Here is a 10426-nt window from a genome sequence, read left to right on the forward strand (position 1 = left end):
TCTTGTATAGGACCAATACAGGCTGAAAAATCCGGGGACGTGAATGTCGCGGCCTTTAAGAGGCGTATGTTTTCACTACAAGACAGGATGGACATGAAGCGTGTATTCTCTCACAAAGCAATATTAGTGAGCAATTACATACGCTTGTAAATGGTGTAATGGGTAGCATTGAGGGGGAAGTTAGCCTTGCATCAATCCCTTCGTTACATGCTCTTTTAGATTCAGACGAAATGTATATTGATGAGTGCGGCCGAGCCTTAAAGGCTAGCGACTTTTCTGAGATGGTGGTCATCCGACCAACAATTAAGTTAAACTCATCGTCAATTCTAGACGAAGCTGTCCTGAATGACACAAAAGCGCGGATCCCTCAGTATATCTTCTCTCGCAGGTCCAAGCGAGTATTCAGGCGTTCATGACCCTGACGAGCCTTCGCTCGGACATCAACGAGGTCCGAGGTCAGTCGCGAGACTTGACCCTCGAGATCCGCAATACGTCGTTCAGCAGCGCTTAACGCCTGTGATTGAACGGACGAAGGTGAGGCAGCCGCGAGTAGTTCGCCACTCCTATCGGGTGCCGCCTGCACTAATGGATGCGGGTGGGAATTAATGCTTCCTTGTTGGAAGGTTGCTTGCTCACCGCTCCGTGAGGCAAGGGTATCAGATCCTCGTCCAATAAAAAGGTTACCCGAAGAGTTGTGACTCTTGGGAACCGATCGATACCCTACGTATTGATGTGCCCGGCTGGGTGGCTGCCTATAAAAAGGAGCACCAGCTGAGACCTCTTCGCTAGTCTCAAATGGACTAGCAGAAGCAGCGTTGTGAAAAGAAGTAAGTTTAATGATTTCTTTCACACGTAAGCAGGCGAAATAAATTCGTTGCGACCGCTGTTTTCATCGCATCGGAATGCGGATGATTGCGGCGCAAGAATTTCGCCTCGTACTGGTCGGGCGTTTCATTTACACACAACACGACCGGGATCGGAATAGTACGCCCAAGCAATTTTCCCTAATCCCTCATGACTTAAATACGCCACAATAACTATGTGCGTCTAAAAGAGCGCGCTCCAGGAGCGACGCTCTTGGCCCATTTAAACGAGGCCATTTTGATGGAGGGGGCATCAGTGATTTGCCCACCCGTCACATAGCCACGTTCAAATCGATTGGCTTACGACACCGACTAAGCACGTTTACGTGTCGTCGGCGAAGCTTAAGGCTCCAAATCCTCTATGTCAGAACCATTATGGATAATGGTCTTCGCATAAGGCGTTGTGGTTATACCCAACGGAGAAGCGGCTGCATCTTTATGGGCAGCGCTCTCATTACCTTTCGCTACTCTATCCAGCGCAGACGACGAGACAGCATTCGAAATTGTTACTGTCTCCACGTTGTGAGCAATGAGAGAAGTTTAGATGGGCAAATATGCGCCATCATCCTTCCTCATGAGCTCGTTGTCCGCATCACTTCTATGAGGTTACAGCAACGGTGTCGACTCATTGTAGTCGACAGCGAGGGTCGGATCAACATCATCACTGTTGGAGTAACATGAATCCTTAAGCCCCGTTAACGCGACAGCAGCTGTCGGCGTTTCGACTAAGGCATTGAACGCTGCCGGCGTGCTAACGCGGCGCCGGCGCTTAGCGTGAGGTTGAGTGGGTGTCTTCGCAGAAAAACCACTAACATTGCCCCTTTTACATGACATCTTTGGCGCCGTATATGTATGTATACACAGATCTAGAGTGATTGAGAAAAATAGGTGGTGCGTAAAGCAGCTAGCAGTCCCTCCTTCGACGAATTTAATATGTAAATTCTTTTTTTATGGGGAGATGGTTTAACGGGCTAAAGTTGCCCTAATGTTACACAGTCCCCGTTACGTACACTTTGTGTACCCAAGGAGATGGACAATTACTTAAATAAAGTAATGATACCCACTTGTCGGGTGTGGTTCCCATTTGTGACCAACCCTTGTGTATGTGATGCAGATAGGTGCATTCCCATCAGGAGAAATGACGGCTAGTGTCATCCGTTACGCAAGGTATCGAGAAAGATACGCTCGCCATACATATTAGTGTTATCTACAGAGATGACATGTTTGATTGGAAAAAATAGGTATTTATATTTAATACGATTAAATATATATCCGTCTGAAAACAGCTTTCTACTTAGTAAGTGCGTACGAGTCACCGCTCTCGTGACGACACTTTACTGGAATACTTAGTGCGTTGTGTGTGTCGCTAAGGCGCCCACCACAACTACCTCACTACACGCAAGGGAAGACGGTCTAACAGCTTTCTCGCTGTGCTAGGGCGTGTGTCTAAGAAGAGCGTGGCCGCATTAAGACGTGCCCGCCTACAACTCTAATCAACAGAGAGATAAATACTAAAATTCGGGTGTGTGTCTTTACAAGTTCCCATTTTTAGTTTCGGGTGTATCGTAAATCTAACAATGTATTAGGACTTACCGCTCACCACCCATTCGCGCGTCTAGCTGCGATTGGCGGGTTAAATTAAACCTAAAATAGTCAGTGAACAGAACTGTCCCATTGTTGCGAGAATATTACCCAAGATGAAATTCAAATCAGAAAGGTGGCATCCTTTTGGTGCGTTAGGCTCTTGCTGATCTCTTATAGCATATTAATAACCATTTATGCCGTCATCAACTTTGTTTGATGACATAAAGAAGCCTTCACATTTAGTGTACCCGAACGGTGTGGTTAGTATTTCGATCTTGCATCCGCCTGGAGGGGACCACTTAAATCTGCAGGAAACGGCAGACGAGAGGTGTACGGTAATTTGGAAATTTTAAGTGGTATGATTAGAAATACATATATTCTATCTCCTTTATTCTTCCTCTTATCGGTAGTAATATTCATGTAACGACAGGCCCCCGTATATTTACCCTTTCCACACAAATATTGGCAATTGCAATCGTACTATCCGGTTTAAAAGTTTGAGCCTTGCGCTGTACTGGGGTCTCCCGTTAGATAAATCTACTTTTGTCTTAGCAAATATGTCAGTTCCAATATCAATTTCTTATAAGAGGAATAATAAATTGTATTTCTTGTAAGCGGAAATAAATAATGAAGACCAAAATCATTAGCTCTATCAATAATTTGACTTAATATTTTCAAGATTTACTACATTTGGTAATATTGACTAAACAAGATGTTAGTTCTATTGATTGGTTGATTTAAGCATAAATTAACCCTGCCAATCGTCTTAAGACACGATTGTGCGGTGCGCAAGTAGGCACCATTCAGAGTTTGTTGGCGAAATAATAGGGCCAGTTGTAGATAGAAGATCGTTACGTAGGAACTTAGTTTATTAGTACAGTTTAATATTTTCCCAATTTCAAAGCCTTACAAAATCTTTGGTAGTCAAGACTTCTAAGCTACCTGTAATCTTCCTTTGCACGTCAGTGCAAAGGAAGTAATCAGGGCGACGAACCTCACTTTAATCACTGTAGGTTGTCTAGTACAATTACAAGTACTAGCGAAGGGTGCCCTGTTACAACTGGTAGCACTTCGTTGTCCGTTCAATGGCCCATGCGCGATCCATCTAACATGGACATGTTGGATGAAGAAAGAGAGAGCTTTCAAGCCCCTTTAGAAGGCTATCACGCACCGCGTGAAAGGTTTACTTATTTAAGTGATCTTGAATGGAGAGCGGTCGAACGGACGGGGAGGCAGGCCAGCCGTTAGCGCAATGTTGTTCGCTTCACAAAGAGACGAGCAACATGCGGCTTTTGCCGAGTTCATACAACATGAACACGACGGGCCCTCGAGATAGTAGCTTTCCTTCACCAGCAAGGCTCTGACCACACAGATGTGATGGGAGATCAGGGTGCTCAAGAAGTCGAACTTTTGAGACAGCACATGTATACGCTGCTGATGGGCCGACACTTCCGCGACGACCGCAAAAACCTAAAAATAAAGATCTTTGGGTTAAACTTAGTCGAAGGCAACTCCCTTTTAGATGGCTCGTCGAATTAGACGAAGCCCATTAAAGCTCGCCGCATCAATGACGATGCGACGAAACTGAAATTTGGCATGTGCAACTTGGCCTACGAGACAAATCATGAGCCTTAGGGCTCAAGCTTCATGACTCATTGGGTTTTGGGTCGTATGAGGTTTTCAAGACCCGGATCAGGGAAATTTTTGAGCTGCCACGTGCCGAATTCAGGGCTCAAGGAAGCCCCTGGATTTGTAGCATGTCAAGCGTGATCTTCACGCTTTGGTCAACATAAACGAAACCTTGCGTGTTGTAACGTGAGTCATCCAATAGATGCACAAACACATGTAAATGTGCTTATTGAAGGTCTTGCAGACGGTCCTGTCAAGGCAGCCCTACTCCGGCTTAAGCTAGAGTCGCTCGATCAAGCAATTTCTATAGCGAAACATGAGGAGTAGTCTTAAACAGGCTTTCGTTTACTCCGGAGCATATCGTCTACCGAAACTACAAGAAAACGAAAACTCAAGAGCCTATGGACCTCTAGTATGTGGAGAGCGAGAATCGTCGCATTTTGAAGACACAAACGATTGCAAAAATTAAATTGATGTCAAAAGATGGGCCACTACGCCTATGAATGTAGTACCACACGCTTAGTGCCTAGAAACGCTAAACGAAATGATCGATCTCCCGCTAGGTACAACGCAGGACGCGGACCCGACGCTGTTGCAAAATCGCAATCGCGAGGCGGATCGTTAAAAAACGGTCGGGTTCAGTAGGTGCCGAGCGCCCTACTGATCCAGCAACGTTAAAAAATTGCAGGCCTTTTGATGAAAGTCGCACCTCACACACAAGTAATGTGTGTAACTGCCGCAGGTGATGAGTAAAAACCTCATCACCTTTTAAAGATAAAAGTGTCAAATAATTTGCCGCTTACGTCCCTAGACAGTTATAGGGCGTCGAACAATGATATTCGACGCCAATCACTTAAAGATCAGAGGCTCAAACTCGTTGAGCGCGATATATCTTTCACGAGAATGACAGTGCACCTAGCAACAGGCGCACCTGTAACAGTAACGATAATTCTGTATTACTATGCAATACACGTAGAAGGAAAACCAGTACGATGATGATTTCATTGTTCTTGATTTGTATGACAAATTTGATGTCAAACTAGTAGAAGGGAAACCAGTACGATGATGGTTTCATCGTACTTGATTTGTATGACAAGTTTGATGACACACGTAGAAGGGAAATTAGTGCGATGATGGAACGTATAACGTCCCAATCCTGGTTGTCTTTCAAGACAACTTCTTAATATTAAGGATATATATAATTCGAGGATGTTTTCCCGAAATCCGTACCGTGCGAGTTGCCTAAAGATAAAGGCACTCGACACGAAATCGACCTGATTCCAGGTTCGAAATACTGTGTCATGAAGCAGTGACCACTGCTTCGTGAACAAGTTTTCGCGATCGACGAATTCTTTGCCGATCGCTTGGCAGCGGGCCATGTCAGGAATTCAACCTCCCCACATAGCTGTACATCCTTCTATTTGCGTAAAGCAACAGGAGGATGGCGGAGTGCGCATAAGTTGCCCCTGTGACATTTAAGAAATGTGTAATTAATCTGTTGATATCGGTGCAAGATTCGCTATGATAACGTATTTGTTCACAGCAGAGCCATAAATGGAAAGTCGGACGTGAAAGTACATCTTACCCACGTCCAGAAAGGTTCTTACATTTATGCGTAAGCGTAAGTGGCATGCAAATTTCAAAAAGTGTACATTCGCTGCCGTAAAAGATCAAGGCGATCTCCGATTGGTCTGTTCCAGCCGATGATAAGGGACTTCGAAAGTTCTCGGCTTAGCGGCGTACCTACCTACACAAGTACGCACGCAATTACGCCAAAATGACAGAATATTTCTTTTTTGTTGAAAAAAAATATAAAGTGCTCATCGAACGCTGATTGTCAGCGTTTCTTTGGGGCTTGATAAAATCGCCAAACTTGGTGATTGCGGAACAAGATAGACTATATCATGTGGTCTGTGACGCCAGCAATTTTGCAATCGGCTGTGCCTATATGCCACAGGCGGTGCAGAGCGCGTCGCCTGTTATCAATCGCGTCAGCTTCAACCCGCCAAACGCAACTATTCAGTGCATGACAATGAGCTGCTTGCCATGAAGCATGCGCTAACTTAGGTTACGGTCTATCGCTTTGAAGATATACTATTTATTGTATATACGGACCATGCGTCTTTATGCACGGCCGTAAACAGCCCACACCTTTCGCAAAACATGGCAAGATGGTTGTCTTTCTTCTCGGGGTCTAACTTCCAGTGAAGAAAAAATTAAGACGACTTAACTTCGTCGCTGACCTTTTCGAGCCGGCCCGATATTGAGCCGGCTGCGCAAATCAACAGTGAGCATACATAACAATAAGTATTCCGTCGTCATCATTACTCAACAGTCCGAACTCGTAACGGCGAGGCGGATTGTAAGTAGAGCGTGGCCGCATTACGACGTGCCACTTTAAGAAAGGGCTTATCAAAAAGATATTGCTTTTAAAAGGATGAGGGTAGGACAGGGTATGATAAAAAGAAGGGCATGCATGCCTTCTTCCCTAGGACATGCCTCTTTGCGTGCCCTATAATAAATTAATAACTAATTCATTGATTAATTCTACTAGCATAGATGTAGTGCATTAGATGAGATATGACAATCACAAGACCTTTATTCTGTGCTTCAACGGTATCAATAATTGACATCAATAATGTATAATCAACGTAAACCATTCATGATATCATCGATGCTAAAATCTTCTCCTACGGTACTACTAGCTAAAGGGTTGTTTTCGACATCATTTTCTGCATCAACGTCACCAATACCATTCTCAAGGCTTCAAAGTCAAAGTATTCTTCCGTCACAGATACCTCATCAAGCTCAAAATTGACTTTCTCAAGCTCCTCGCATAATGGCTCAGTGGCAGTTTCTTGATCGTCAGCTATCTCAGTTTCATCATCATCAAAAATTCCCATTGAAGAACATTCAATTTCAGTGGTAGGTATCATTTTCTTTTCGGTCTTTGACCTTCTTCTTTCTCCCAGCCTCCCGTTGTATTTCCTTGCGAAGCTGCCCAAGCATATGAAGGCGGCTAACTTCAAGGCGATTTCTGGGCTCCCTCTTGACAAGCCCCGAACCTGAGAGTACCCTCTCACAAGCAGCTCATGGGGCACGATAGCACTAACGTTTAGGGAAAAACGACGCAATATTGGGGAATTTCCGGTAACTTCTTGCCAATATTGACGGACAGATTTTGCTTCTTTGAAAACTTTGGTCTCATCAAAAGGAGTGTCCCCATTTTTGTAATTTATCGATTCATTAAATAAAAGGCCTGTTTCACGTTTGGTGAATTTCCACTTCTGGGCCATTTCCAAGCAAGCTCTAATTAGGCTGTCCTCATTCACCTTTCTAAAAATGGCCACATTTTTGGAAGTGGGATTAAGGAAAAGGCTGACAAAATAAATTGGATCATCAAATTCTTTAATTCGCCTTCCAGTTGCAGCAAGTACGTGCTTCTTGAATCCAATAATCCCCACATCCATTTTCGATATTGTGTGGTGGATGTAGATAGAATCTTTCAAAACATCCGATAGACTACTGCTTCGAGCTTCAAGGCGGTCTGTGAAAAGCATCAATGACTGGCTTGAGAGCTTTGATGATGCTGTCACTACTTGCAAAATGATTACGATTCATAATGGCGTTTCGTATTTCTCCATTATTGGTTGAAGGATATTCGATTTTGCTGCGTTGCTCTAAACAATATCGAAATCCTTCTTCAAATGTTGATACCCCGAGGCATACCTAGGCAAGAGAATACCATCGAGTTTTGCAAAAGGTGCTCAGGAAGCGGGTGATACCTTCCGCCCTCTGCCATTTCGCAGCGAATTTTGCCATATATGGGACGACGAGAAAAAAATCAACCAACTTTTAGTTAACTCGACAGAGTGGAATAATAGCTGCAAATCCTGCTATATCTTTCGCAAGGAGATTGAAGGGATGCAAACAGCAGCGAATATTTATGATATTGGGAAACTCGTCCTGTACATCATTACGCATCTTTATCACTGCATGAGGGTTGTCGGATAAACATGCGATTGCTGATTGCATCTGACCGCCTTTTTCAGAACTGTCAACACCAGTTGTTCCTTTAAGGCCAAGATTGTATGACGGTGACAGAGATGTCTTCAATCTCCAACACATGCTCTTCCTCCTCTTTCAATAGCATGATTGTATAGACAGAATTTCCGGATACGTCCGTCCATTCATCTAGGCAAAGGGTAAATTTTTCATAAGTCGGAAGGAATGCCAGCTTATTCTAAAGCTGCCTTGAAAACATCTCCGTCAGATGACGATTGCGTAGCATTTCACTGCTCGGCGGGCAATAGCCTAGAGAATGTCTTTATATAAACTTTTTTACATAGATGTTGTCGGCAAAACTAAACGGAATATTACCATATTTGCTTAAAGGAAAACCGAATGCAACTCCTTAGCTTTTCCCTGGGACAGTGGCTTTACAACCCAACACTCTGTTGTAAGCGACGATGTTGTGCACTGACACCTTCCGTTGTTGAACTGGACACGCAACTCGCAGAAGATGGGCCAACAGTCTGAGGTGCTTTCCCAATTAGTATCTCTCTCATCAGAATCTACTACATCCGAATGGCAGCGGCATTTCCGTTGGATGAAGGTGGTGGTTCTGTTAGCTACTTCCTGCAGGTAATTTTTTTGTCTGGAATAAGGCAGTTCTTGCAACGTAAAACATGCTAATGGAGCTTCTCTGGTTTTCCCTGTACTGCACTGATGCAGTAGCCATACCTAGTACTGTAGCGGTTACCCGAGCCCTTGTTGGTAGACCGGGAAAAAATTGCCCAACGTGCACCTTGGGTGGGGAGAGGGGCAGCAAAGCCATTTGGAGGAGGTGGGAGGGGCATGTTTTAGGCGGGAGGAATGAGCGGAATGGGGGGAGAATAAAGGCGGGCTTTATTAATGGTTTGTGCCCTCTTAAAAGGGCAGCTAAATATGGAAAGGGGCATGCCTATATTTGTATCCTCCTTAAAAAGGACACGAATATGTCAAGCGGTATGCCTTCATAGCATGCTCGTGCCTTCATACCCCGTAACCTATATGAGGGACTACCTTATAAATCCGTCCAACAATCTTTAAAAGGATTGTCAAGACTGTATAGATCCTCAAAAGATCGAGACACAACACGCAATGGTTTACTGTATTATACAGCCATTGCTGGCGGCACACCTCATGTCGTTCTCCACCCATAATGATGATTTGCGATTACGCATCATGTATCAGTGCCACGATGCACCAATTATTGGTGAACATGAGAAGACATATCTCACTATAAGTCGCGACTTCTACTGGCCACGCCATTATGAGTTCGTTCGCAAGTACAAACGTGCTTGCGAAGTTTGTCAACGGGTGAAGCCCAGTGCATCAACCCGTGCTCCAGTACAACCTCTGTCGCTTGCGGCAGAAAGTTAGTAGTCAGTATCCATGGACTTCGTCTTCGGATTTCCCGACGGCAAACATAAAACCCCGCTTTTCTTGTATTTGTTGATCGTATAAGCAAAATGATGCATATTGCTGCAGTACCGGAGTCGATTACACCCAAAGGCTGAGATTTTGGCCATGTTGACACGAAATTTGACTTCGCGGGTTACCCCGAGAGTTGGCCTCAGCTAGAGACCCTAAAATCACGGCGGAATTTAGCAAACTGTGTTCAAAGCATTTGAAATACAATTAAAAATGTCAACTACTGATCATCCTAAAATAGTTTGTCGGACGAAGCGGGCAAACCGTACCTCGACGAGAAACTTTGCGGATACGTCCCCTCTTTTTAGAGTTGGAGCGAGTTCTTCCGATGGTAGAATTTGCCATCCACAGTTCAGTGCATGCTTCTTTAAGGCATACCACGTGTTATGTGAATTGCTTACGCCACCCACGTATACCCACCTCGTTTGAGAGTGACTCTTATTCAAGTAGAGAGATTTGCTCGAGCAAAGAACCTTCTAGCTCTTGCTCATCACGCATTAGCATTAAGGTCAATGCGAATAACATTACTATTGATTTAATAAACATTGAAGTGGACAAACTCTGTAATAACAATAATGCTATCACTGACTTATACAACGATGCTCAAAGATTCAGCATCGAAAACAATATTATTAATGAGAATGATAATACTCTCAATAAAGAAGGGATTGATATCTCCGCAGTGCATCCAGTCGCACTGACAAGTAAAATAAGACCGAGTCAGCAAGTAAATTCATGTTGGCTAGAATAGCAGTGGTCCGTTTTGTACAGGATTCCATCGCTGATGCGGTGGACCGACAGAAACGGAGCCCTGACAAAAATGGAAGAATAAACATACATTCATTGAATATTAATGACCTCCTACTCTCTGCGGT

The sequence above is a fragment of the Bremia lactucae genome, linkage group LG14, assembly GCF_004359215.1.
Source record: "Bremia lactucae strain SF5 linkage group LG14, whole genome shotgun sequence".
NCBI classification, from domain to species: domain Eukaryota; phylum Oomycota; class Peronosporomycetes; order Peronosporales; family Peronosporaceae; genus Bremia; species Bremia lactucae.